This window comes from Triticum dicoccoides, chromosome 3A (genome assembly GCF_002162155.2).
Source record: "Triticum dicoccoides isolate Atlit2015 ecotype Zavitan chromosome 3A, WEW_v2.0, whole genome shotgun sequence".
NCBI classification, from domain to species: Eukaryota; Viridiplantae; Streptophyta; class Magnoliopsida; order Poales; family Poaceae; genus Triticum; species Triticum dicoccoides.
In genome coordinates, this window is record NC_041384.1 from 628,338,514 (window position 1) to 628,363,672 (window position 25,159).

Genomic DNA, 25,159 nt, shown 5'->3' on the forward strand with positions numbered 1-25,159 from the left:
GATCATGTATCTGCAGCCATATCTCCAGGGAATCAAGCTTGACCAGCGACGGCTTTGTGAACCCGTCATATTCAGCAAGAATCACCGCATTGCCTTTGTAGTTCCAGGGCCCCTCATCCATAGCTCTCTCCCAGTCGCCTAAGCATGCAAATTGCAGAGTGTAGAGGTTCTCCTCGAGGGGTCGAAACTGCACTGGTTGGGCGAGATCCCATGCTGCCCTCATTGTCTTGAAGAAACCATATTGACTGCATTTCTTTTCCGTATGGACTCGCGCTATGGACATCCATCGAGTTTCCATCGGCGGCAGCGGATCTTCCTTCTCCACCACCACATCATCCATGTCCTCCTCTTGGAGTCCCAATTCACTCATCAGCGCCTCCAGGTCCGTCGCAGCGTTGGAGCTCGACGCCTCAGACGCCATCTTCTTTCCCTGACCCGAAAAGAGAATCGATCGGGTACTTTGTGACCTAACCCTAGCAACCCCCAACGCCAGAACCCGAGCGCCAAGACTGGGCAGCGCTCCAAAGAGCACCCCCTTGATCAGTCCGAACGCTACCGGCCGGCGAGAACGGAGGGAGGGGAGATGAACCCTACAGTGGCGATCAAATCGCCGCCGAGGGGAAGAGAAACCCTAACAGGAGGGGACGCGTGCGAGAGAAAGCAGCGCACTGTCACAATGTGTTTGTGGACCGCAGTAAAAAACTGGATATTTTTATGTCCAAAACGAAGCCCAAGTTGCTACGTTTTTTTTTCCGGCACGGTCTGCCTGGTCCCGCGAGCACGTTGCCAGCTTCCAGTCGGCCAGGAGTCCATTGACTCCCCCACGCCAGCGGAAACGGCATCTGGACGGGCTCCACCCGCCCGTCGTCGCTCCCGCACCAAACGCCAGCGAGTCCACCTCCACCTCACCCTTCTCGGCAGCGAGCCGGCAGCCTCGTAGCTGCACGTCCCTCTCCGCTCCCCCACCTCGCGCCGCGCCCATACTCCCCAAGGGCCTCGAAGCTCCCGCCTCCACGCGGCGCGGCCAATGCGAACGCGGCGTCGCGGGCGCCAGTAGCAGTAGCACAGCATCTCCCCCGGCCGGCCCGGTCAACCCCGTCCTCGCCTTCCACGAGGGGGGCATGGGGTGCAACAGCGAAACGTCGGTGGCCGGAGAGGGGACCGGGAGCGGCGACCTTCGGAGGAGGAGAGCGGGGCGGGACGGGGCGGGCGCCTCGTCGTCCTCCTCCTCCTTCGCCGAGGGGACGAGGGAGTTCGTGCTGAGCTCCATGGACGAGCGGTTCTCCGGATCGGTCGACGCCGATGGGTTCCCCTCCTCGCGCCGGGAAGGTCTGCTTCGAGATTTTGTTTTCTGTTCTATGCTCAGTGGGGCGTGTGATTTGTTAGGATTCAGCATACATCAGGGGTTTACAGTCAGAAAGTCAAACCTTGCCTTGTGTCTCCAAGTTCAGTATCACTGACAATGTAAATGTCTGGCGGATTGGGTGCTTTACGTTTTGATGAAAAAAGGGGGCTGCCTTTATGCTTTAGTCAAGGTAACCTCCAAATGTTGAAGGGCAGTTCGAGCCAAGGTGTAAACTGTAGTGTTCAGTGTAGCAGGTTGCTGCTTTCGGTTTTCCAATTTCGCTCCTACTGTAGAGAACCAGTGGACTGGCTATCATTTGTTTTTATTTTGATTTGTGCGGTTTACTAGCCATGTTCTCTATTTATAATTGGGTCTGTCTAGGACACATCTAGATGTGACACCTGATGTCCACTATGTTTGTGGTCTATTTCTTTTATCCCAGCTTTTTTTTTGTTCCTTGTTGCTGCCTTATTTGTTGGAGCTTAGATGTGACATCCTTAGAAAACATCTAGATGTGAATTAGACAAGCTGTTTATAATTGGGTGTGTCTAGGGCACATCTAGATGTGCTCTAGTTATTGCACATCTAAGTGAGTGAATCAAGTATAGAGAGGAAAAAAAATTAAAAAATATCCACACGAATCTCAACGTAAGATCAATGACATAGGACTTAGATGTGCAATACTTATGGCACATCTAGATGTGCTTTAGCAAAACTGTTTATAATTAGTATGTGCATCAATCTATTGCACTTTCAGTTCCCCTTAAGGAACAACGACGTTTTCAATGGAACTGTGCGGAACACCATGTAGAAATCATCTGTCTCAGACTCTCAATATTAAAAAAGGGCAGCCCCAGTGCATGTAGCTCCTGCTTGCGCAGGGTCTGGGGAAGGGTCCGACCACTTTGGGTCTATTGTACGCAGCCTTTCCCTACATTAGTGTTGAGAGTCTCAATATTAGTGTTGCAAAATTTAGTTCCCAATTGTATCAGGTAGTCCGACTGATGACGCCACTTTGCACTCTATTCAGAATTAAGTCATTTTCTCTTGTTAAACAATATCTGGAAAATCGCCTAATAGAACAACAGAAATGTCAACGTGCATAGTAGAATTGGCTTATTCTGTACATGTGTATTTTTAGCTCTGAAACATCATTGTTCACAGCTGTTCTGGTTTTCTACAGGATTCGGTCATAGTAAATCCACAACTGCAACTTCTAGTCGTTTTAGAGGGCAAGATCACGATTTTGTAAGGTCATACTCTGATAGGTTGCTTAAGTGTGACCTCACGTTGGATATGCTATCAGAAAATGAGAAGGTAAGCCTGCTAGCACTTACTTTGATTGATACCTTTGCACATTTAGTATAACATGTGTCATTTTTCCTCAAAAACTGTTAACACACTGTGAAATTGTTAGTCAGTCTGTACTTATACCAGTGATGTAGTAGTTTTGTTGACCTTCTAATATTAAGAGTTGGTGCTAGTGCATACTAGTCTCCTCCAGTGGAGCAATATATAGCCGCAGTTATGACTCTGTCTGCTTGGTTATGCTGGTCCCGAAAATAGATTGATGTTTGGTCTGCTGTTTACCACAATCTTGGCGGACTAGAGCTTGGTTTTAGTTGAGAAGAATTTGTGAACATCCAGTTTCGTCATACTACTTGTTATAACTATTCTTTGTTGTTTGGTATTTCAGATGAAGATAATTGAGAAATTGGTAAAGATCCAGAAAGATGGTACACTGGAGGTAGATGTGACCCGTAGTGCCCTTGTCGCATCAGAGCTCTCAGAGATTGATGCTTTTGGTTCTGTGCCACGTGACGTTGAAGAAGTTAAATCTGGATTTAGCAAGTCTGTCCCGAAGTTGAAGATTGCTATACTTGTCGTTGGAACACGAGGGGATGTTCAGCCGTTTATAGCATTAGCTAAAAGACTTCAGGCAAGTGAACCTGCAACTGCCCATTAGATATCCCAAATAACAAACGGGCATTCTTGAAAAAATATATGATATTTCTGTACTTTATTGGTATGCACTCAAATAAATAGGAGTTAACTTCACATAATTTCTCTGGAATTTCTGGATGATGGGATTGTTACTGCCTGTCCCACGGTTGACATTATCAGCGAGCTGATGCCTGTTTCGCTATTCTTTGAAATCACAACTATGTTGATTGTTTACTTATCTGCAGCACTACCCAAAATTTGATATATCCAACATTTGAGTAGCACTAGTTTTACATGCATAAGGTGGCTTCGTCATCGACCGTTAATTAAAGGAAGAATAACTCAGCAAGTGTCTACCTTGGAGGTGCTTCCGTGCTTGAACCCCCTCGAACTTTTCACAGAAAAGAAAGACATCTGCATTGCTGTTTAAGTTTACAAGTAATCATGATGTCCTACAGCATCTTCGGTCTTAGCAAAGACGAAAAAATATATCTTACAATGTTGTTCAAGTTTCACGTGTAACTGTCAGAAACTAACACACTGATTTTAGCCTACCTTATATGTACATATATATGTTCTTCCTCTTAACAGAAATAATGGTATTTTCTGCAGGAATTTGGTCACCATGTTAGATTGGCATCTCATGTCAACTTCCGTACTTTTGTGAAGTCAGCTGGTGTTGACTTCTACCCATTGGGTGGTGATCCACGAATTATGGCCCAGTGTATGTTTTGCCGTCTATTGCCCTTATATATGCATTTGGCTATCTTTTGTTGACTGGATTGTTCTACTTTTGAGAATGTTTTGCATGTGATAGTCAACTTTTTTTTTTATAATTATAAGACATCACAACTTTTACATTGTTCTCTAAGAAACAGATGACTTCTACTCCCTCCGTCCCAGAATGTAAGACGTTTAACGTCTTACATGTTGGCACGGAGGGAGTAATTCTTAAGCAAATTAAATGTGTAAATGTGCACAGTCACACTCGATTAGTAAGGTATGCACTTTCAACTGCAGACATGACAAAAAACAAAGGGTTTTTAATGGCCGCGCCCACAGAGATTTCTGTTCAAAGAAAGCAGGTGAAGGAAATCATTTTCTCTCTTCTACCTGCATGCACAGAACCTGATTTGGATACTGGAATACCTTTCAGAGCTCAGGCAATAATAGCAAATCCTCCTGCTTTAGGTTTGTCTATCAATCACTATACTTCTCCTTAGCCTCATGTTATAAGATTTTTGCAACCTTTGTTGATTTAATTAACATGTTTCTGACTTCTTGTACCAAATCACATGTATATCCTCTGTAATTGTGTGGCTAGTTGCCACAGTAAATACCTTTAACCTGAGAATGGTTTGAAAACTGCACCATACCTCAACCATACCGCACGAATAAACTTGGGAACCCAGCCTCAACTAAACCCATTTGACAATTCCGTCAGTCCAACCAAAACCAAACCAATTCGATATTTCCACCCAAACTGAAGTGAACCGAGGGCCAATCTGGATTGAAACCGTTTGCTGACATTGGTTGAGAACCATTCGCTCAAATGGGTTGAAGCCTATACATTGCTGGGCTGTGCTCTGTCAGCTGCACTAGCTCTCACGGGTTTCGAACTGAGGATAGACACAGAAATTCAGAGAACAAGAAGTTAGTTAAATACATATATTGACTAGAAGCTACAGCTAAGCTAGTGCACTGCTGAAATGCGTGTAGGACTAGGTACTTGCTAAGCACAATATTATCTTGCGTGTAGGATTAGGTACATGCTATCTCAAAGTTGTTGCTGTTCTACTACATCTTCATGGCAGCACGAGCACTGACCGCCGCGGCCTCTATCGCCAGTTGCCTGGTGGCAAGCCAGACCAGGTTGCCAGAGTGCGCCAGCCACGGCGGCGGATGACCGCTATGGGTAGCCGTGGGGCCTCAGCTTGCCGCTATCGGTGCTGTCGCGGAGGTGGGGCCAGCGAGCCATGAGCAGCTGCGGCCGAGCGGGAAGAAGAGGCCAGCAGTCAACCAATCTCACCCACCGGGTGTGACCTATGGGTCTAAACTGTTTGGAACTGGAACAGTTAAAACCCATACCTAACCACACCCAGTTATTTTCTACACAAAACCAAACTAAATCAACCTGTAGTCAGACTCAACCTGTCAATAACCAAACTATACAAGCACAACAGGGGAAGCTGACCCAAAACACCCGGTTAAAGAAAAACCGTTCTCAGGTTTACCTTTATATATGTGGCCTAAGCCTCATATCGGATCTTAATCTCTACTTTATCTTTTCCATTTCACTGAAGACTGAACTAATTTTAGCTTCAAAGTTCTACCAACCTGAAGAGTAACTCAAACTTTGAAGATATAAGTGGTTCATTGACCCAATATCATAGTGTAACCGATTACCTTTCTCCCATGTGTTGTCTTGTGCATTCATACAACATTTCCATAGTGTGTCTCTTAATAGTATTATAGTGTTGTGTCCTAACAAAAAATCGTATAATTCCAGGACATCTTCATATTGCCGAGGCACTTGGGGTACCTCTGCACATCTTCTTTACTTTTCCATGGACGTAAGTCTGTACTGTTCACTGCCAGCTTGAAAACATTTCACAATTTTAAATATGTCGTCATGTTTATCCTGTGAAGACAACAGATCACTTTTTTTTTCTGTGTCTCTTAGTTACTGTTGATTGCATTAGAATATTATGTCTTGTATAGAATCCCTCTGGAACTGCTCACTATAATACTGCACAAAGAACAACGGAACTTATACTCTTCATACTGTTTACTCACCTAATAGAGAATATTTTGCCCATTCCTTAAGAGTACTTCCAACAGCTATCAGCCTATGACAGATTCACAGTTGACTCCCAGGGAAGGTCCAGTGAGTAGTGAGGACTATCCTTTGTAAAGTATAACGCTAGTCAAGAACCTGAATGAGTTGTTATACCTTAAATTTGCACCTTTTAATCTAAATATCTTAACTTGTAGTGAAAAGCCCCAAATGTGCTAACCTTTAGCTTTGTATAGGATGTTAGGCATTTCTCATGCATGCTAGCTATCCTTTGTAAAGTATAACGCTAGTCAAGAACCTGAATGAGTTGTTATACCTTAAATTTGCACCTTTTAATCTAAATATCTTAACTTGTAGTGAAAAGCCCCAAATGTGCTAACCTTTAGCTTTGTATAGGATGTTAGGCATTTCTCATGCATGCTAGCTTATCTCTTTTGGCTACAGTGCTAACAGGGTCATGAAACATGTAATCTTTTGAAATTGTAGCGACTCAATGATACTGTAAAAAATAGAACAACACTCTGCTTACTAATAAATATTTGTGATGTACTACTATTTAAGTGAGGTTGCTATATATATTTCCTAATTGTTAATGTTTGTAGGCAGGCCAACTAATGAGTTCCCTCATCCATTGGCTCGAACGCCTCAGAGTGCAACCTACAGGGTACATCCTTAACATTTTCACTATTGTGCACATGCCTTTTAAACATGTGAATTAGTCCATTTCTGTATATATTTGCGAAATTGTTCTGTCTCAGTTTTCCTCCAAAATGTGGACATTCCGATTCTGACATCTTTACCCCTTGGCTTCAGCTATCCTATCTTATTGTGGATTTAATAATTTGGTGGGGCACAAGAGGATTCATAAATGATTTCAGAAAGAAGTTAAACTTGCCCCCTATTGCTTACTTCAGCACGTACCATGGATCCATATCACACTTACCTACAGGATACATGTGGAGTCCTCACCTTATGCCAAAGCCAAAGGGTATCCTGATATTACTTCAGTTAATTTTGCGATCTTCAGTATTTATCAGTTAATAAATTTGAAATTGTTTATCACATCTGTATCCATTATGAAACAAGCTTCCACATGCATACGGCATAATATCTATTCTTTCCTATGGATCCTCACTTTTTTTGGGTTTATGTTGAGTGTAAGCACATGCCTATACTATCTTTATTCCGATAGATTCCTTTCTGGTTTATAAACTTTGGTTAGCTGTATCTTATCAATGAACTTTTCGAGGAGACACAAGTTGAAACTTTATGTTGGGTCTAGGAAAGGTTAATTATCCAAGGTTTCACTGAATAAGCATCATTTGGAAGATTATTACGAACTGAACTGCAATGGCTCAACGCTAGAATGCCCAGGCAGATGACTGAACTCCGTCTAATTGGATAGATTAATTGCATCAAATGAAGGTTTATTTTGTATGCACTTTGTGTAGGAAGAGGAGGATTAGTTGGTTGTGTTTTAAGAACAAACTTCATACAAAGTTTATCCTGTTTCTTAGCCAGGCCAGATTGACTTGCCATGTGTTTGTAGCTTTTTCTTTGGATCCTTGGCTCTTACTGTCGTACATTATTAGTAATATATTTCTGTAGGGCCCTACCCTTCCATTTACATGAAAATAAAAGTTCTTTTAGATTAGTCATTTGTTAAGTTTTAGCTGATAGAAACCTCATGTTGTTGCAAAGTTTATGCTTTAATAATTGGATTTATGTTGGCCGCACTAACTATATTCTTGTCTGCAGATTGGGGTTCTCTTGTGGATGTCGTGGGTTATTGCTTCTTAAATCTTGGCACAAAGTATCAACCGCCGCTAGAGTTCTCACAGTGGCTTCAAGAAGGTTCCAAACCGATATACATCGGTTTTGGCAGCATGGTATGAACTTTATGTGAAAAGGTCTTATGATGATTATAAAGGACTTCCTTTGCTTTATCTGTACATATAATTTATGAGAAAATTTATAAAAATGCACTGTAGAAACAGGGTAAAAAAAAGTAATTCTGACTGTAATGCATCTCTTTTTTGCTACATGTAGTTACACCTCTGTTTCTTTGGTTCCTTGAACTGTAATTATCTTTCATGAGCATGATTTCACCATTCTTGATCACAATCCATATATATTTTATCTTTTCCCCCATGATGAATGTACTAGCTATGAATTTTTTTTCTAATGTTTTACTTAGATTCTTTTATCTTGGAAGTAAGACCTGGGAATCATTGCCAACGGTGGTCATTACTTGATATACTAATCATGTCATGAACTTATTATGATGTTAATGTCTCTGTTGCTACTTAATAATGTATAACCTACATAGATTGTAAGATCACATGTCTTCAGATTTAATACGGAAGTAGTGGAATTGTTGATTCATCCCGTCATGCGCAATTCGATCTGTATCTTTTAGTTCCATATATTATTAGGATTCTCTTTACTTTGCAAGTTAGCCAAGATTATCTGATAAATATAGGGAGATAGATTGCACGAGGAAATCATAAGTCATAGACCATAAAAGTTGCCAACTCAGAGTCCCACTCAGGGTCTTACGCACCATACTGGGTAGGAAGTCCACCGTGCGCACTTGGTCGAGCCATGCCTCCATCTTCATCTCCCCCTTCAGTGGAGGAGCCAGGATCCGAGGAAAGGTATCAGAAGTCGAAACCAGTTACAACTAAAAAATGTGTCTAAGCACCCCAGTGCTGGATTTTTTTCAAGAGTTGGAACATCTGGCTACCTTTTTTTATCTACTTTCAATCTAAATTTGTTTTCATCTAAAAACCTGCTATAATAACTAGAATGTACCAAAAACTGAGCTATCAATGTTTTGTTTGGAGTCAAACGAGATGAGTTCGCCAAAAGTTTCTGCAAGGCATAAAAAGAAGAAGCAACAACACTATGCAGTAGAATTTACCTAAAACTAAAATGGGTTAGAATATTAGCATATAATTTTCCTCTGCTTTTGTTTTGTTGATACAAGAGTAACTATCTAATTCTTATCATGTGCTGTATTTTATGTTTGAAGCCTCTTGATGATGAAAAAAAGGTCACTGCTATCATTTTGGATGCACTAAGAGAAACGGGACAGAGAGGAATCATTAGCCGTGGTTGGGGAGATCTTGGAAGCTGTAAGTTACCTATTCATCATTTTTAAATTATGGGGCCAACCAGCGGAGAGGGGAAACCCTCTTAGATAGGGCGATAGCCCGGTTGTCGGGGGACTAATCCACGAATACCTATGGGACTGGCGGACCGAGTCCCTTTCGGTTCGGCGGGGGCGGAGGTCGTACGAAGAGCAGATCGAGGCGAATCACACGAGCAGTTTACCCAGGTTCGGGCCGCACGGATGCGTAAAACCCTACTCTTGCTTTGTGGTTTGTATTGAGTTCTTGCTCGGAAGCGCGAAGTGCTACAGTACACACCAGCGGCTAACGAGACCGAGCCTGAGTGTTCTCTGAATTAGCTAACCCCCTCTACGTTGCGCACGGACCTTCTTTTATATGCTCAAGGGGTCACCGACAGGTGGCAACGGAGACGAAGGGTAAAAATGGAAAGGTGCTGCGGTAGGTACAGCTACCCGCTACAGTCTATCATACCTAACCCTGACGGCAGGGGACAAGGGCATTAAATGCCCGTCTGCGTCGCCTAAACAGTGCAAAAGGGACCGTCAGGGACGCCACCGCTTGCCACGATGGCAATCTTGTTAGCGCCGCTTGCCACCGCGCACCGCTGGCTGCACAGCCTCCCGCCACGCACGCCTGGAAGGGTCCCAGAGCGACACGTTGATGGATGTGCTGGAGCGTGGGCACAGAGTGGTGGCTTGCCGCTGCAAGCGCCTTGCCGCGGTCGTTGTCTTGTCGCGTCCGGGAGCTTGTCGCTCACCGGGCCTTGCCGGGACGCGAGGCGCGCCGCGGCAAGTTCCTTGAGATGCCTTGGGTGGCCTTCCCGCCAAGCTCCTTTTGCCGGGGTCTTGTCTCCTTAAGCGCCTTGCCTTGGTTGGCCTTCCCGGCAAGCTCCTCTTGCCGGGGTCTTGTGGTGTCTTGGTTTGGATACTTTGTTCTTGAATGGCTCTGAAGGAACCACGGAGGTCCTTGGCGGTCACCCGGCAAGCCTTGTCGCGGGATGCTGCGACTGCCCGTGCACAAGTTCGGGATACTAGGGTACCCCTACTCTAGTACACCGACAGGAGCCCCCGGGCCTGGGCCATACACGGTGCCGAGCGCTGTTGGGCCAGGCCCAAAACAGGGCACGGGCACGCGCGGCCTAGGTTACGCCGTATCTCTCTCCGTATCCACCGCGCCCTCCCCGAACGGCACGCGTTGAATGCGGCATCGTGGGCGAGATCGTGGGTGGTTTCTTTATTCGAAAATGCGGAACGTCTGCCCCCTTCCTCTTTATAAGCAGGGGAAACAGGGGTAGTTCGTCCATTCGCCCGTTGCTGCTTTAATCTCAAAAATCTCCGCCGCTCCTCGTCTTCCCAAAGCCGAAAGAGAGAGAGAAGCGCTCCGCCCCCCATCGCCACCAGCACCATCAACGCCGTCGACCTCTTCCTTCCGCCATGGCTCCAAAAGCCGACAAGGGGAAGGTCGTGAAGTCGACCGAGGCGCAGCGGCTTGCGGCGCTGCGGAAGGAGCGGGCCGTCTTCCCTCACAAACTTGCCGCGAAGGAGCTGAGGGAGAACTACTACCTCTTCTGATCGACGGAGACGCGCGCGCATCCGCGCACGAAGGTACTCCCCGCCGCCGCTTGGAAGAAGGCCCCAAACGGATACCCTTTCTTCGCATTGTTCTTCTACTGCGGGCTCTGCCCGCCTTTCTCTGAATTCTTCTGCGACATCATGAATACCTACGGATTCCACCTCCTTGACTTCACCCCCAATGCCGTTCTGACCATGACAGTTTTCGCACATCTCTGCAAAAACTTTGTCGGAGTCCACCCCAGTGTAGCCCTCTTCCGCCATTTCTTCATACCCCGAGTAGAGAGAGGAGAACCTTTATCCGGCGGAATCGCCTGGATCTCAAGGGCCGGCAAGAAGGAAACCTATCTGGAAGGAGAGTTCCGCGGCAAGTGGGAGGAGTGGAGAGCAGATTGGTGCTGGACTGACGAGGAGAACCCGCAGCCATTCACCATCCGGCGCCAAACCCCAGTAGCACGCGGCAGCGATTGGAGTGACGTGGCCCCGGAAGACGACATGCTGAAGATTGCCGTCACCAGGATCCTACGCCTCAGGCTTGCCGGGCTTACTGTAGGCGCTGTTGGCGCAGACTTTCTTCGCCGCCGCATCGCCCCCCTACAGGAACGAGGGAGACCTGCCTGGGAGTTCAAGAATGCGGCAGATATCATGAGGTTGCGGCCGGGCCTCAATTTCAACTTCACTGTCCTGGAGCTCAACGCGATGCTGCAGGAGCTGTTCAAGTATGACCCCCAACATCCCGAGGTGTTCAGGTTGCCGGGGGGTGTCGTTCCGCTGTGCAACAACTCCTCGCTCGACCGCATCCGTGCAATGATGCCGCTGTGCGACTCGCATGGAATTGTGCCAACTTGGCAGGAGCCTGCAGACGACGTCGTGCAGCAGTTCTTCGATGACTTGGTGGAAGTGCCGATCCGCTCCGACGAGAAGGACAGCCTCACCCGCAACACCACCGATGCAGAGATGACGCTCATTGCCACTAGGCTGGAAGAGGCAGCGGCAGCCGCAGCCGCGGGCGAATTTGGATTCACCGTGGAGGAGGCAGATGCAGCAGAAGCGGCAAGCCGTGCCGAGCGAGGGGAGCCCGCCGGCAAGAAGGAGCTTGCCGGGCGTGACGCCGAGCCGAGCGAGCCCGCCAAGGACACGAGTGGCTCGCTGGAAATCAACTCCTCTTCCTCCTCATCTTCGGGCAGCTCGCCGCAAGCAGAACCTTCATCCCCACCAAGAAGGCGTCTCCGCAAGGCCGGTGATGTAGCGGAGCGGCAAGCGGGTCAACAGTCGCCGCGCCGCGTGACACGCTCCATCGCGGCAAACACCATTGCCGCGGGAGCGCCTCATGCTGCGACGGCAACTGGAGCGGGATCTAGCCGGACCACCGCTTCAGTTCCTGCCGCTGCTCACGCCGCGCCAGCAGCTGGAGCGGGGCCGTCTCAGACCACCGCCACTGCTCCCGCCAAGCGGCCAAGGGAAGCTTCTCCTCCGCCTCCTCGCGCCGGGCGCGCGCCGGACTTCGACTTCTCCGCGTTCAGCTCCGACGAGGAAGAAGAAGAAGAGTAAGCTTCTCTTGCTGTACTTGTAGTTCTTCAATTCTTGATGTTTGTCTTGTATCTCATTTGCTTTTCTTTCTGAACTTGTTCCTCTTTAGGACCCTGGCCCAGAGAGCGGCAAAGAAAGCTAAGGTCCTGGTGATCGTCATCGAGGACGAGCCCACTACGACAGCAGGTGGCGCGCCCCAGACAACCTTGCCGGACCCGACGACTTTTCTCCAGAGCAGCCCCCAGCGTAAGTGTATGATTTACTTCCCGCTGCGAGGCGCGCATGGGTACTTGTCTTTGCTGATATCTGCTTGTTGATTTGCGTAGGAGCAGAGCAGCCCCAGCAAGAGCCAAGGGAGAATCCTCCGACAAGGGAGAGCTCTCCGGCAAGGGAGGGCTTTCCGGTAAGGGAGAAGTCTCCGGCAAGGGACAGCACCAGCGGCCCCCCGACGGTGGAGACCACGACTGCAGAACCCGGCACAGGTAATCCTTTTGCTTTAAAACTTTCCTTGGGTTCTTCTTGGGTTTTTGCTTGATTCTTCTCCCCTTCCCGGCTGTCAGACCCATCTGTTACGGAGCCGATGGAGACCGAGGTTGCCGCCGAAGAAGCAGCCGGTGCTGGCGATCCCGCCGGCGCAGAGGCCGCCAAGGCTGCCCGCAGCAACTGGCGAGGGGTCTGGCGATCGCACTGACGGCCCTGAGGCCGCAGGAGCGCCAGGCGCTACACCGACCGCCGACCCGTCCGCCGCTGCCGCAGCGCCAGGCTCCGAAGAGCCCCAGCCAGGCGTCTACTTGAAGGCCGGCGACGACGTCTTCATTAACCTCCCCTGGGCGTCAAGCTCCAGGGCGCCGGTCGAGGGGGAGATCTTCGACGGGGAGGTGCTTGCCTCTGCTGGGTTGACGGTGGTTGACGCGCCAAGCAGCGGCAACGAGCCTGAGGAGGAGCGGCTGCTGCGGAAGCTGGTGTCGCTCTACCGCGCGTGGCAAGCCAAGCTGGAGTCCCGTGAGGCGCTTGTCGCGAAGGCGGGAGCAGACATCGAGAAGCGCGCGGAGGAGCTCTGGGGCTTCCACCAGGAAGCTCGTCGGTCCTTGGCAGAGGAGCGGGAGCAACTCGACGAAGCGCAGAAGGCCTTCCTCCTCGAAAAAGCTGAAATCGAAGAGCAACAGCGGCTTGCCGCCGTGAAGCTATCCGCGGAGGAGGGCGAGCTGGCGCAGCGGAAGGTCAATCTTGACGCCCACGAGGAGGAGCTTGCCGCGCGCGAGCAACAACTCGGCGGAGCCCTTAAACAGGCGAAGGACGCTGCCGCAGCCGCCGAGGCCGCCAGGAAGGAGCTGGAGACGAAGGTGGCGCGGCTGGAGGCTGATCTCGCCGAGAAGGGCAAAGAGCTCAGCGCCGCCAAGGACTCCAACGCGGATCTTGAGTCAAAGATGACCACTTTGACCAAGACGCTGGACGGCGCCAAGAAGCAGGAGGCGGCCTTGAAGGAGGAGATCAAGGCCGACAAGGCGCTGCTAGAGAGTGTTGCCGCCACCCAAAACGCATTCAGGGAGACTGTGGAGCACTGGACGGAGAGTCTCGTGAATGCTGCCACAGACATTGACAGGGAGTTGGCGCAGCTGGGGATGGAGGATCTCGGGTATCCCTCCGACGAGAACCTCCAGCCCAGCGCCAAGCTCATCTTGTTCTTTAAGGGCGTGGCGACGGCCCTCCAGCGACTCCGGGAGAGGATCCCAAAGTAGCTGGCCGACGAGTCGCGCAAGATCTGCGCGGGAGCTCTTCAGAAAGTGTTGGTGAAGGTGGCCTTCCGCAATCCGGGCATCAACCTCACCAACGTCCTCAAGACCCTGCCGCCTGATGCCGATCTGGAGGCGCTCAAGGCCCTTGTCGCACCCATTGTGGACAAGGTGAGCGGGATCAAGAGGATCCAAGGCGACCGCGGAGATTAGGCCGCCCATTTCTTCTTTTCTTGTCGCTGTTCGTTATGTTATGAAAACAATCTGTTAGAGCCGCGACAAGCTATCTTTGTAATATAACTCTATTCTGGGTAATGATTGCAATGTTATTCCCTTTACTTGATTCCTCCCTTTGTATGTTTTTGCCCTACGCTTTTAGGGAACTTGCCGGTGCAGGCACCTGAGCCGCGAGCGTTGAGTGTGGGACGTCAGCAGCCTGCTGGCGGTGCCGCTACCGACAAGAAACCTTGTCGCAACTAGTTGCAGCTCACTTAAGTTGTTGAGCGGACTCGAAACAAAGTAAGGGCGCAACTAGCTACGAGTTGGTTCCTCCGCGCACAGGTTTTCCATACAAAGTGCGGTCGTTCAAGGGAGATAACTTAAAAATTTTAAAAATCTGATTTCTCAAACTTTGGCAATTTAGCTTTTCTGTTGTTTGCTTCCCGGTAAGGCGAAACTTTCTTGAACGATGCTTGGTCCATACCATTATCTTCTCCTTTCCCCCCCGGCAAACTTGTGGGCGAGGGAACCTTCCTTTCCTTGAAAAAAAAGAAAGAAGAGAAAATAAAGATATGGAGCCTTACGGCTCGTTATTGCTTACCGGGGAGTAGGTGCTGCACAAAGTGTCAGATCATATATGCCAAAAAATAGAGAGCATGAAATTGACAAAATGTGCGGAGCACATGAGCTTTACTTGTGCACGGGGTCTGCGCCCGGCTTTGTACAAAGGATTACATGCAACAGCGGCAAGACTTGTACAAAAGGTGGTTGCCGGAACAGGTTCCGGCAACCGCGCCTTACGGGTAAAACTTACGAAGATGCTCAATGTTCCAGGAGTTGCTCACCGGAATGCCATCTTCGGTCTCAAGGCGGACAGCGCCAGGCCTAGTGACTCGTTTCACCCGGTAAGGGCCTTCCCACTTCGGCGTCAACTTGTTGAAATTCTTGGCGGACTGAACACGCCGAAGAACAAGGTCGCCTTTCTCGAAACTTCTGGCGTTAACTTTGCGGCTATGGTAGCGGCGCAAAGCTTGCTGGTAGCGAGCAGCTTGCACAGCAGCCTGAAGACGGTCTTCCTCAAGGAGCAGCGCGTCATCTTGTCGCAGCTGCTCTTGCTCGAGCTCATCATAAGCGAGCACTCGAGGTGACCCGTATACGAGTTCCGTGGGGAGAACTGCCTCTGCTCCATAGACTAGAGCGAAAGGTGTCTGGCCAGTGGCTCGATTTGGCGTCGTTCTGATCGACCAAAGAACCATCGGCAGCTCCTCGATCCAGTTTCTTCCGCACTTGTGCAGCCTGTCGAAAGTCCTGGTCTTGAGCCCGCGCAGCACTTCAGCATTTGCCCTCTCCGCTTGACCGTTGCTTCTTGGGTGAGCAACAGAAGCAAAGCAGACCTTGGCGCCAAGATCTTGGACGTACTGCATGAAGGTGCGGCTCGTGAATTGCGTACCGTTGTCGGTGATTATCCTGTTAGGGATCCCGAAGCGGCAAACAATCGACCTGAAGAACTTGACTGCTGACTGTGCTGTCACCTTCCTCACTGGTTCCACTTCCGGCCACTTTGTGAACTTGTCGATTGCGACGTACAAGTACTCAAAGCCCTCGACTGCTCGGGGAAAGGGGCCGAGGATGTCGAGCCCCCAGACCGAAAATGGCCAGGATAAAGGGATCGTCTGGAGAGCTTGAGCTGGTTGGTGTATCTGCTTGGAATGGAACTGGCACGCTTCACACTTGGTTACTTGTGCAGTTGCATCCTGGAGGGCTGTTGGCCAAAAGAAACCTTGCCGGAATGCTTTGCCGACAAGTGCTCTTGCGCCAATGTGGTGACCACATACGCCTCCATGTATCTCTGCCAACAGCTTTTGTCCGTCTTCCCGGTGAATACACTTCAATTTCACACCGTTGAGTCTTCTGTACAGTGTCTTGTCGACAAACTGGTACATACTTGACTGCCGGGCTACTCTTTTCGCTTCTTCTTGCTCTTCGGAAAGTTTTCCTGTCTATAGGAAACGGACAATCTGTTGTGCCCATGCTGGAGCTTGTGGCTCGACAATAAGGACTAAAGGCAAATTTGCTGCTGCGGGAACGTCCGCTTCCACGGCGAGAACCTGCGGCTCTGCCCGAGCTTGACGTTCCTCGGCAAGCTTGCCGGAGCAAAACTTGCCGGGAGCTTCTGCTTCGACGGAACAAACCCTAGGGCTTGCTGGAGCAGACTGCTCCTCAGCGCAAGGTAAATCTGTTGCTGCGGGAACGTCCGCTTCTACGGCGAGAACCTGCGGCTCTGCCGGAGCTTGACGTTCCCCGGCAAGCTTGCCGGAGCAAAACTTGTCGGGAGCTTCTGCTTCAACGGAACAAACCTTAGGGCTTGCCGGAGCAGACTGCTCCTCAGCGCTCTTGGCGTTGATCTTGGGGACCTTCTTGGGGGTGGCTTCGGGAAGCTCTGCCGGAAAATAGTCACCAGAAATCAACTTCCTCTTCTTGCTCTGTCCAGTTGATGGCGTTACGGACGGTTGAGTCAGCTTGAGCACAAAGATCCCTGGTTCCACAGGTAACTTAAGTGCAGCGCACTTTGACAGGCCATCGGCAATGGCGTTCTGAGTTCTAGGAACATGCTCCATCTGTAGGCCGTCAAAGTGCTCTTCTAGCTTTCTCACTTCATCGACGTAAGCTTCCATCAACGGACTTTGATAACTCTTGTTCACTTGGCGGACGACAAGCTGTGAGTCACCCCGGACAATGAGCTTCTTGATCCCAAGGTCTGCCGCGATCCTGAGACCGGCAAGCAAGCCTTCATACTCTGCAGTATTGTTTGTTGCTTGCTCCTTGGGAAAGTGCATCTGGACTATGTACTTGAGGTGCTCTCCGGTGGGTGCGATAAGCAGCACGCCAGCGCTGGCGCCTTGCAGCGAAAAAGCACCATCAAAGTACATCAGCCACTCTTTGCTCGCTTCGTTGACGGGGATGCTCGTTTCTGGAATTTCTTCATCTGGTGTTGGCGTCCATTCTGCTATGAATTCTGCCAATGCTCTGCTTTGGATAGTTGAAGTACTCTCAAACTTAAGGCCAAAGCTTGACAGTTCCAGTGCCCACTCAACAATCCTGCCTGTCGCTTCTGGATTTTGTAGTATCCTCTTCAGCGGAAAGCGAGTGACAACTGTGATCTCATGTGCTTGGAAGTAATGGCGCAGCTTTCTCGAGGCCATGAGAAGGCCGAAAAGCAATTTCTGCACGCCAGAGTACCTTGACCTAGCCCCCTGCAGAAGGGAACTGACAAAGTAAACTGGGCGCTGCACCATTTTCTTCTGTATCTCCTCGCGCATCTGCGCAGATCCATCTTTGTCGGGACCAGAGCTTGCCGGGGAAGCCCCCTGCTTGTCGCTGGATGCGCCTGCCGTGGTTGCTGGCTGGTCATCTGCCTCCCTCTCTGCCACTAACGCAGCACTAACCACTTGATTGGTTGCCGCTATATACAGCAGCAACTTCTCTTGTGGCTTAGGCGCGACAAGTGTTGGAGGGGAGGACAGGTATCTCTTCAAGTCTTGCAGCGCAGCCTCCGCTTCCGGAGTCCATTTCATTGGACCTGCCTTTTTTAATAATTTGAAAAATGGCAGGGCGCGCTCAGCAGACTTAGAGATAAACCTGCTGAGAGCAGCCACGCAACCGGCAAGTCTTTGTACATCCTTGACGCGCTTTGGTGCTTCAATCTGCTCAATGGCCTTGATCTTGTCGGGATTGGCTTCGATTCCCCGCTGAGACACGAAGAACCCGAGAAGCTTGCCGGAGGGGACTCCAAACACACACTTCTCTGGGTTGAGTTTGAAGCTGATCTTGCGCAGATTTGCAAAGGTCTCGTCTAAATCTTGGATCAGAGTTGCCTTGTCCTTGCTCTTGACCACTATGTCATCCATATAGGCTTCCACATTTCTGTGTATTTGTGGCTCAAGAGCGACATGGACTACTCTTGCAAATGTTGAACCAGCATTCTTTAATCCGAAAGGCATCCATATGAAACAGTACGTGCCACATGGAGTAATAAATGCGGTCTTCTCCTCATCCTCTTCTGCCATGAAGATCTGATGGTATCCTGAATATGCGTCAAGAAATGAAAGCAAATCACATCCGGCTGTGGAGTCAACAATCTGGTCAATGCGCGGCAAAGGAAATGGGTCTTTGGGACAAGCTTTGTTAACATCGGTAAAATCGATACAAAGTCTCCATTTCCCATTCGCCTTGCGCACGACTACAGGATTGGCCAACCACGTAGGATGGAGCACTCCTCTGACAAGGCCTGCTGCTTCCAACTTCTTGATCTCTTCTGCAATGAATTCTTGGCGCTCCACTGCTTGCTTCCTGATCTTCTGCTTGACGGGCCGCGCATGAGGACAAACGGCAAGGTGGTGCTCAATCACTTTCCTGGGAACACCGGGGATGTCAGATGGTTGCCACGCAAACACGTCGACATTCGCCCGCAGAAAAGCAATGAGCGCGCTTTCCTATTTAGGGTCGAGAGTGGCACTGATGGTGAAGGTACCACCAGTGCCGTCCTCCTTGGCGGACACCTTCTTCGTCTCTGGCGGAGCTGCCATTGTCTTCTTACACTTGCCGGTGTAGCTCGATGGTGCGTCCTCGACGGCAGCGCAGCACTCCGAAGAGGTGCGCTTGCCGGAGTGGGCATCAGAACTCTTGCCGGACTTGGTCTTCTTCTTCCCCCCGGGAGCTTCAACGGCAAGTGACTTGCGATCTGTTGCGGCTGCCGCTTCCCGGTAGATCTTGTCGGCGCAGATAAGAGCATCCTTCTTGTCGTCGGGGACAGAGATGACGCTTATCGGGCCTGGCATCTTCAGCATGTTGTATGCGTAGTGAGAGGCTGCCATGAACTTGGCGAGTGCTGGACGACCAAGTATCCCATTGTAAGGCAATGGAATATCGGCAACGTCAAAAGTGACCCTCTCAGTCCTGAAGTTCAGCTCGCTACCAAATGTTACAGGCAACGTGACTTTCCCCTTCGGCTTGCTCCTTCCCGGATTGATTCCTTGGAATGTGTCGGTCTCTTCAAGCTCGCTGTCAGGGATCTGGAGTTTCTGGAGTACCGTGGAGGAGATCAGGTTCAAGCCGGCCCCGCCGTCAACTAACATCTTAGTGACCTTGAGGTTGCGGATAGTTGGTGAAACCAACATCGGCAAGCACCCGACCGCAGTTGTGCGATCAAGGTGGTCCTCAATGTCAAAGATGATAGGCGTGCTGGACCATTTCAGAAGCTTGCGTGACTCGACGGGTGGCTCCGCCGCATTGACTTCCCGCACCCACTGTTTGAGTTGGCGGTGTGAAGTATGCAGAGAAGCACCGCCATCAACGCACAAGACCTCTGTGGCTTTCTGGAACTCCTGCTCACTGGTCTCGACATCCTCCATGTCTTCGTCGTCGTCATCATCTTCATCCTTGTCGCGGCCGCGGGGAGGTCTGTCTCCTTGCTGCTGCTTGGCCTTGCCACGGCGTCCTCCCCGGCCGGCGCGCTTCTTGCCGGATTCTCCATCGCCACCTTGGGCCCTCTCCTTGTCGCGTCGCTCGTATTGCCTTTTTGCTGCTGGACAAGCTGTTCGACCTTCTTGCAGTTTTGGAGGTCATGGCCCTTGGTGCGGTGGATCTTTCAGTACTGCTTGTCGGTGCCGTCCTGCTTGTCGGCGACTGCCACAGCTTGGCAGTTGGTGCATGCGGCAATCTCCTTGCCGGAGCTACCAACTTTGGCTCTCTTGGCGCCACCTTCGTTGCCGGACTGCTCAACGACTAGCACATCTTTGCCTTTCTTCTTCCTGTTCCGCCGCCGGTTTTTCTTTGCCGGGGCTGCATCCTCGCTGTCAGATCCTCCTGCTCCTGTATTCTCTCCGGGGAGTTTCCTCCCTTCCTCAACACGTGCACACTTGTCGGCCAGGGCATACAGCTCACTGACGTCTCTGATCTTGCACATCGCCATCTCCTCCCGCATCCTGCGGTTACGCACGTTCTGATGGAACGCGCTGATGACCGCGGCAGGGTGGACATCTGGGATGTTGTGCTGTACACGGCTGAACCTCTAAATGTACTTGCGCAGGGGCTCTCCTTCCTTCTGGGCGAGCAGATGAAGGTCACTCTCTTGGCCATGAGGTTTGTGGCCGCCTGTAAAGGCGCCGACAAACTGATGGCAAAGGTCTGCCCAGGAGGATATGGAGTTGTCCGGCAAGTGCATGAGCCAGGATCTTACGTTGGGCTTGAGCACCAGCGGGAAGTAGTTGGCAAGGATCTTGTCGTCCCGTCCCCCGGCAGCATTGCACCGCGATGGTGTAGATGCTGAGGAACTCCGACGGATGCGACTTGCCGTCGTACTTCTCTGGTACATCTGGCTTGAAATTCTTCATGCTGGGCCACTGGACTTGCCGCAGCTCACGAGTAAACGCAGGGCAACCTACCGCGTACGGCAAGTCGCCTAGTTCCCCTGGCGCATGCACGTCAACAGAGGGCCCAGCGCGCTGGTCCGATTGACGTCGCGCTTCTCTTCGGCGCTCGATGCGAGTACGAGCGTCTTCTTGCTGTCGTTCATGGAGAACTTGGCGTTGATCGCGACGAGCTCGTGGATCTGATGACGCAGTGGAGTCGCTGTCGAGGTGGATCCGGCGAGTCGGCGATCTTGGCCTTCGGGGCGGAGAGTGCACAGTGGTTGCACCCCCATCGGTCTTGTCGCCACCGGCTCGTGCCTGGCTGGCTTGCCGCGGCTGTGACGTGCTCGGCTGCTGCTGAGTGTCGCCGTTGGCGAAGCCGATGAGACTCTGAATGGTGGCCCTCCAGTCGTCGATCTTGTCTGCCGTTGGAGGGTAGTCCAGGAGCAGTTGAGCTCGCGCTAAAGCTTCTGCTGCAGTGACGGGTGGCGGTGGCGAACGGTGCGAGGAGCGGGATATGCTCGGACTTCTAACTATGTTAGAAGGAGCAGTATCCCGTCCAGGCGACCGTGCCTCGCTCGTGTCAGCATGTTGGCGTGCATGCTGGTCTTGAGCACTCCGAGATCCACCAGCTCGATCTTGGTCCAGCAAACGCATGGTACTGTGAGTACCATAACGCTGCCGGTCCCGCGCCTCCTGAGATGGGCGCGGTGCATGTACGGACGCCGAGGTCTTGGAATGCGCCCGGTCGTTGTGGGAGCCGGCTACGCCGCCGATGGGCAGCGCAGCCTTGTCCTTGGACCTGGCAGCACCGTGAGCTCCTCCGTCGACGCCCGTTCTTCCGCCGGCGTCTGCCCCACCAGCCGTTTGCTCCGGCGGTGGTGGGCTCGGCGCGGACGGAGCAGCTGCCTCCGAAACCTTCTTCTTCGGTGGCATGTTGATGAAGGTGACGAAGATCTAGCTCGCGTGAACGCCGGATCTGGTTCACACAACCTCGACGCCCCCTACCTGGCGCGCCAGAGATGTCGGGGGACTAATCCACGAACACCTATGGGACCGGCGGACCGAGTCCCTTTCGGTTCGGCGGGGGCGGAGGTCGCACGAAGAGCAGATCGAGGCGAAGCACACGAGCAGTTTACCCAGGTTCGGGCCGCACGGATGCGTAAAACCCTACTCCTGCTTTGTGGTTTGTATTGAGTTCTTGGTCGGGAGCGCGGAGTGCTACAGTACACACCAGCGGCTAACGAGACCGAGCCTGAGTGTTCTCTGAATTAGCTAACCCCCTCTACGTTGCGCACGGGCCTCCTTTTATATGCTCAAGGGGTCACCGACAGGTGGCAACGGAGACGAAGGGTAAAAATGGAAAGGTGCTGCGGTAGGTACAGCTACCCGCTACAGTGTATCATACCTAACCCTAACGGCAGGGGACAAGGGCATTAAATGCCCGTCTGCGTCGCCTAAACAGTGCAAAAGGGACCGTTAGGGACGCCACCGCTTGCCACGATGGCAATCTTGTCAGCGCCGCTTGCCACCGCGCACCGCTGGCTGCACAGCCTCCCGCCACGCACGCCTGGAAGGGTCCCAGAGCGACACGTTGGTGGATGTGTTGGAGCGTGGGCACAGAGTGGTGGCTTGCCGCGGCAAGCGCCTTGCCGCGGTCGTTGTCTTTTCGCGTCCGGGAGCTTGTCGCTCACCGGGCCTTGCCGGGACGCGAGGCGCGCCGCGGCAAGTTCCTTGAGATGCCTTGGGTGGCCTTCCCGGCAAGCTCCTCTTGCCGGGGTCTTGTCTCCTTAAGGCCTTGCCTTGGTTGGCCTTCCCGGCAAGCTCCTCTTGCCGGGGTCTTATGGTGTCTTGGTTTGGATACTTTGTTCTTGAATGGCTCCGAAGGAACCACGGAGGTCCTTGGCGGTCACCCGGCAAGCCTTGCCGCGGGATGCTGCGACTGCCCGTTCGGGATACTAGGGTACCCCTACTCTAGTACACCGACACCGGTTGTTCTTAAATATTCTGTCCAGTGCTTGTCCTGTATTGAGGAATCTTTATATTGTACTCGAACATGTCGGCACTCTTCTATAGCATTGTTGTCGCAGACTGATGTTTCGTTCATCTTGTAGAAACTTACACAGGTAGTTAGAAAGGATTTATCATTAGTACTCCCCCCGTTCCAAGAATTATGGAATGGAGGGAGTACATAGTTTGCCCCTCTGCCTTGTTATTTATCTATGCAACATGCATCTGCAGTTTCAGAAGTTCCAGCTGACGTCTTCATTTTGGAGGATTGTCCTCATGACTGGTTCGCTGTACGGCAGTAGTGAGTTTACTATTTCAACACCACTATTTATTGACTTCAGTAATTTTCATAAAGTGGTTCAGCATGATGATAATGAATTTTGTGCACTTTTGTAATGTCAAACAAAAATTAGAAAGTTGTGGAAGAAATTTTCTCTAACTGTCAGAGGTCATTAATATCATGTCAGCAGCTTACTCATTTAAGCATGTCAAAAATGAATTTCTTCATGGCTCTGTCTTGATTACAATAGTTTTGGGCTGCTGGGGAGTGTCTAATAGATGAAAGCATGAAGTAAAATGGGAAGTTGTCTTCTTCTCTATAACAATTACCGTTCTGCTCCCATTATGTGCTATACTTTCATGGCACCGACTTCTATAAAAAAGCGTACTAAAATTATTTAATACAAACCTCCAATTAGCAGCAATATATTAGTTGAACAGGTACTTTCAGTTAAAATCTTGCTTCGGACTGATCTTGTAACACACCCAGTAGTAATAGTGTAGTGCTTCCGTTTCTGGATACAGTTACTAATCAGGTTGTTTGCTTGTTTATAAGGTGCATCATGGTGGAGCAGGTACCACAGCTGCAGGCCTGATAGCTGGGGTAAGCTACTAGTCTGCACCACTGATAGAAACTGAAAGAGTGAAGTGCACTGTAGATTCCTGAACTGTTTTAGGGGTGTCATGTAGTCCTTGAACTGTGAAAAATTGTCATCCAAGTCCATAAAGTGCAATAAGCGTGTCATGCTAGGCAAAATATAGGTCCTGACTATTCTAGTGATGAACTAGTTTGGACCCGGATGGCACACTTATTGCACCTCGAGAACCTAGATGACGATTTCCATAGTTCGAGGGTCTACATGACGCCCCTGAAATAGTTCAGGGACCTAGTTCACTTCACCCAAACTGAATGAACATAAGATCTCTTTGGACATGATGATACCTTCAAACTTTTTTACACAAAACATGGCACTCACCAGCCACCACTGGAACAAAACCATATGAAAGGTTCAGCTGACAATATTATCTGCAATGTTTGTAAAATAAAAAAACTCATTATCTCATGCTTGTTATGCACGACATCCTCGATGTATAAGACCTCTTGTAGTTAGTCTCGAGAAACCTACATTTGTTTATCATTTACTATCACCATTCTTTTGTGAATGTACTTGACTGCTCTTTGTGCTGTTAACAGTGTCCAACCACCGTAGTGCCTTTTTTTGGCGATCAGTTCTTCTGGGGTGAGATAGTTCATGCGCGTGGTGTGGGTCCTGCACCTATCCGTGTAACAGAGCTTACTACTGAGGCACTCTCAAATGCAATCAGATTCATGCTTGATCCTGAGGTAGCACTACTTTTCTTGCTCATTTTATAATCTGTGTTTCTAGACATTTATGATGTGCTCATTGCCATCTTCACTACATAGGGAAGTATGCTGTTAATCTTATGATGGTTAAACACATTCCTTGGTAATGAGCAGATGCAATGTTGTGCTAACTGATCCTGCTACTTTGCTGAAGGTAAAATCACGATCATTGGAACTGGCAATAGCAATAGGGAACGAAGATGGCGTCGCAGCTGCTGTAGACTCGTTTCACCGACACCTGCCTGCAGAACTCCCACTTACTCCACCATCCACCCCTGTAGAAGAAGAGCGACTAGACCTGCTTCAATTGCTTTCTCGATATCTTGAGAAGTGTTGTCTCCCGTTCAATTCTTAGTTGTCCATAGCGTAGATATGGGTCCAATTTATTTATTTATTTATGTGGTTAGGAAACAGAAATGGGTGTCTTGTAAAATTTGAGGGAGTGAAACAAACTGTAGTTCATCATCCAGGCCAATCGTCCAATTTCCCTTTCCCAGTGTGAATATCGGTAATAAGGGCGTGTTGTAGCTTTGGCGAATTTTTTGGTGTATCGCAAATAAGCGCTTTCTTGTACATGAAATTTCGGATCGCGAAGAATTGTTGTACACATTCACCTTTCCCACCTTTGTTTATCTTGGGGAGTCAAGTACATCTTTGACATTGGTACCTCCAAAAAATGCAAGTTATCTTGGGGAGTCAAGTACATCTTTGACATTGGTACCTCCAAAAAATGCAAGTTATCTTGGGGAGTCAAGTACATCTTTGACATTGGTACCTCCAAAAAATGCAAGTCGGAGGTAAAGATCCTATACTTTCCGACC

The 25,159-nt window shown here is 50.1% G+C and overlaps 1 long non-coding RNA gene and 1 pseudogene across 1 annotated transcript; both read left to right on the plus strand.

The window, feature by feature from the left end:
- The first annotated feature begins 829 nt into the window (after window positions 1-829).
- On the plus strand, window positions 830-24,956 carry LOC119269710 (annotated as a pseudogene).
- On the plus strand, window positions 12,045-12,706 carry LOC119269711. Its single transcript, XR_005133686.1, has 3 exons — window positions 12,045-12,338; window positions 12,431-12,567; window positions 12,648-12,706. It is a non-coding gene; the product is annotated as an uncharacterized LOC119269711 (long non-coding RNA).
- Window positions 24,957-25,159: the final 203 nt, after the last annotated feature.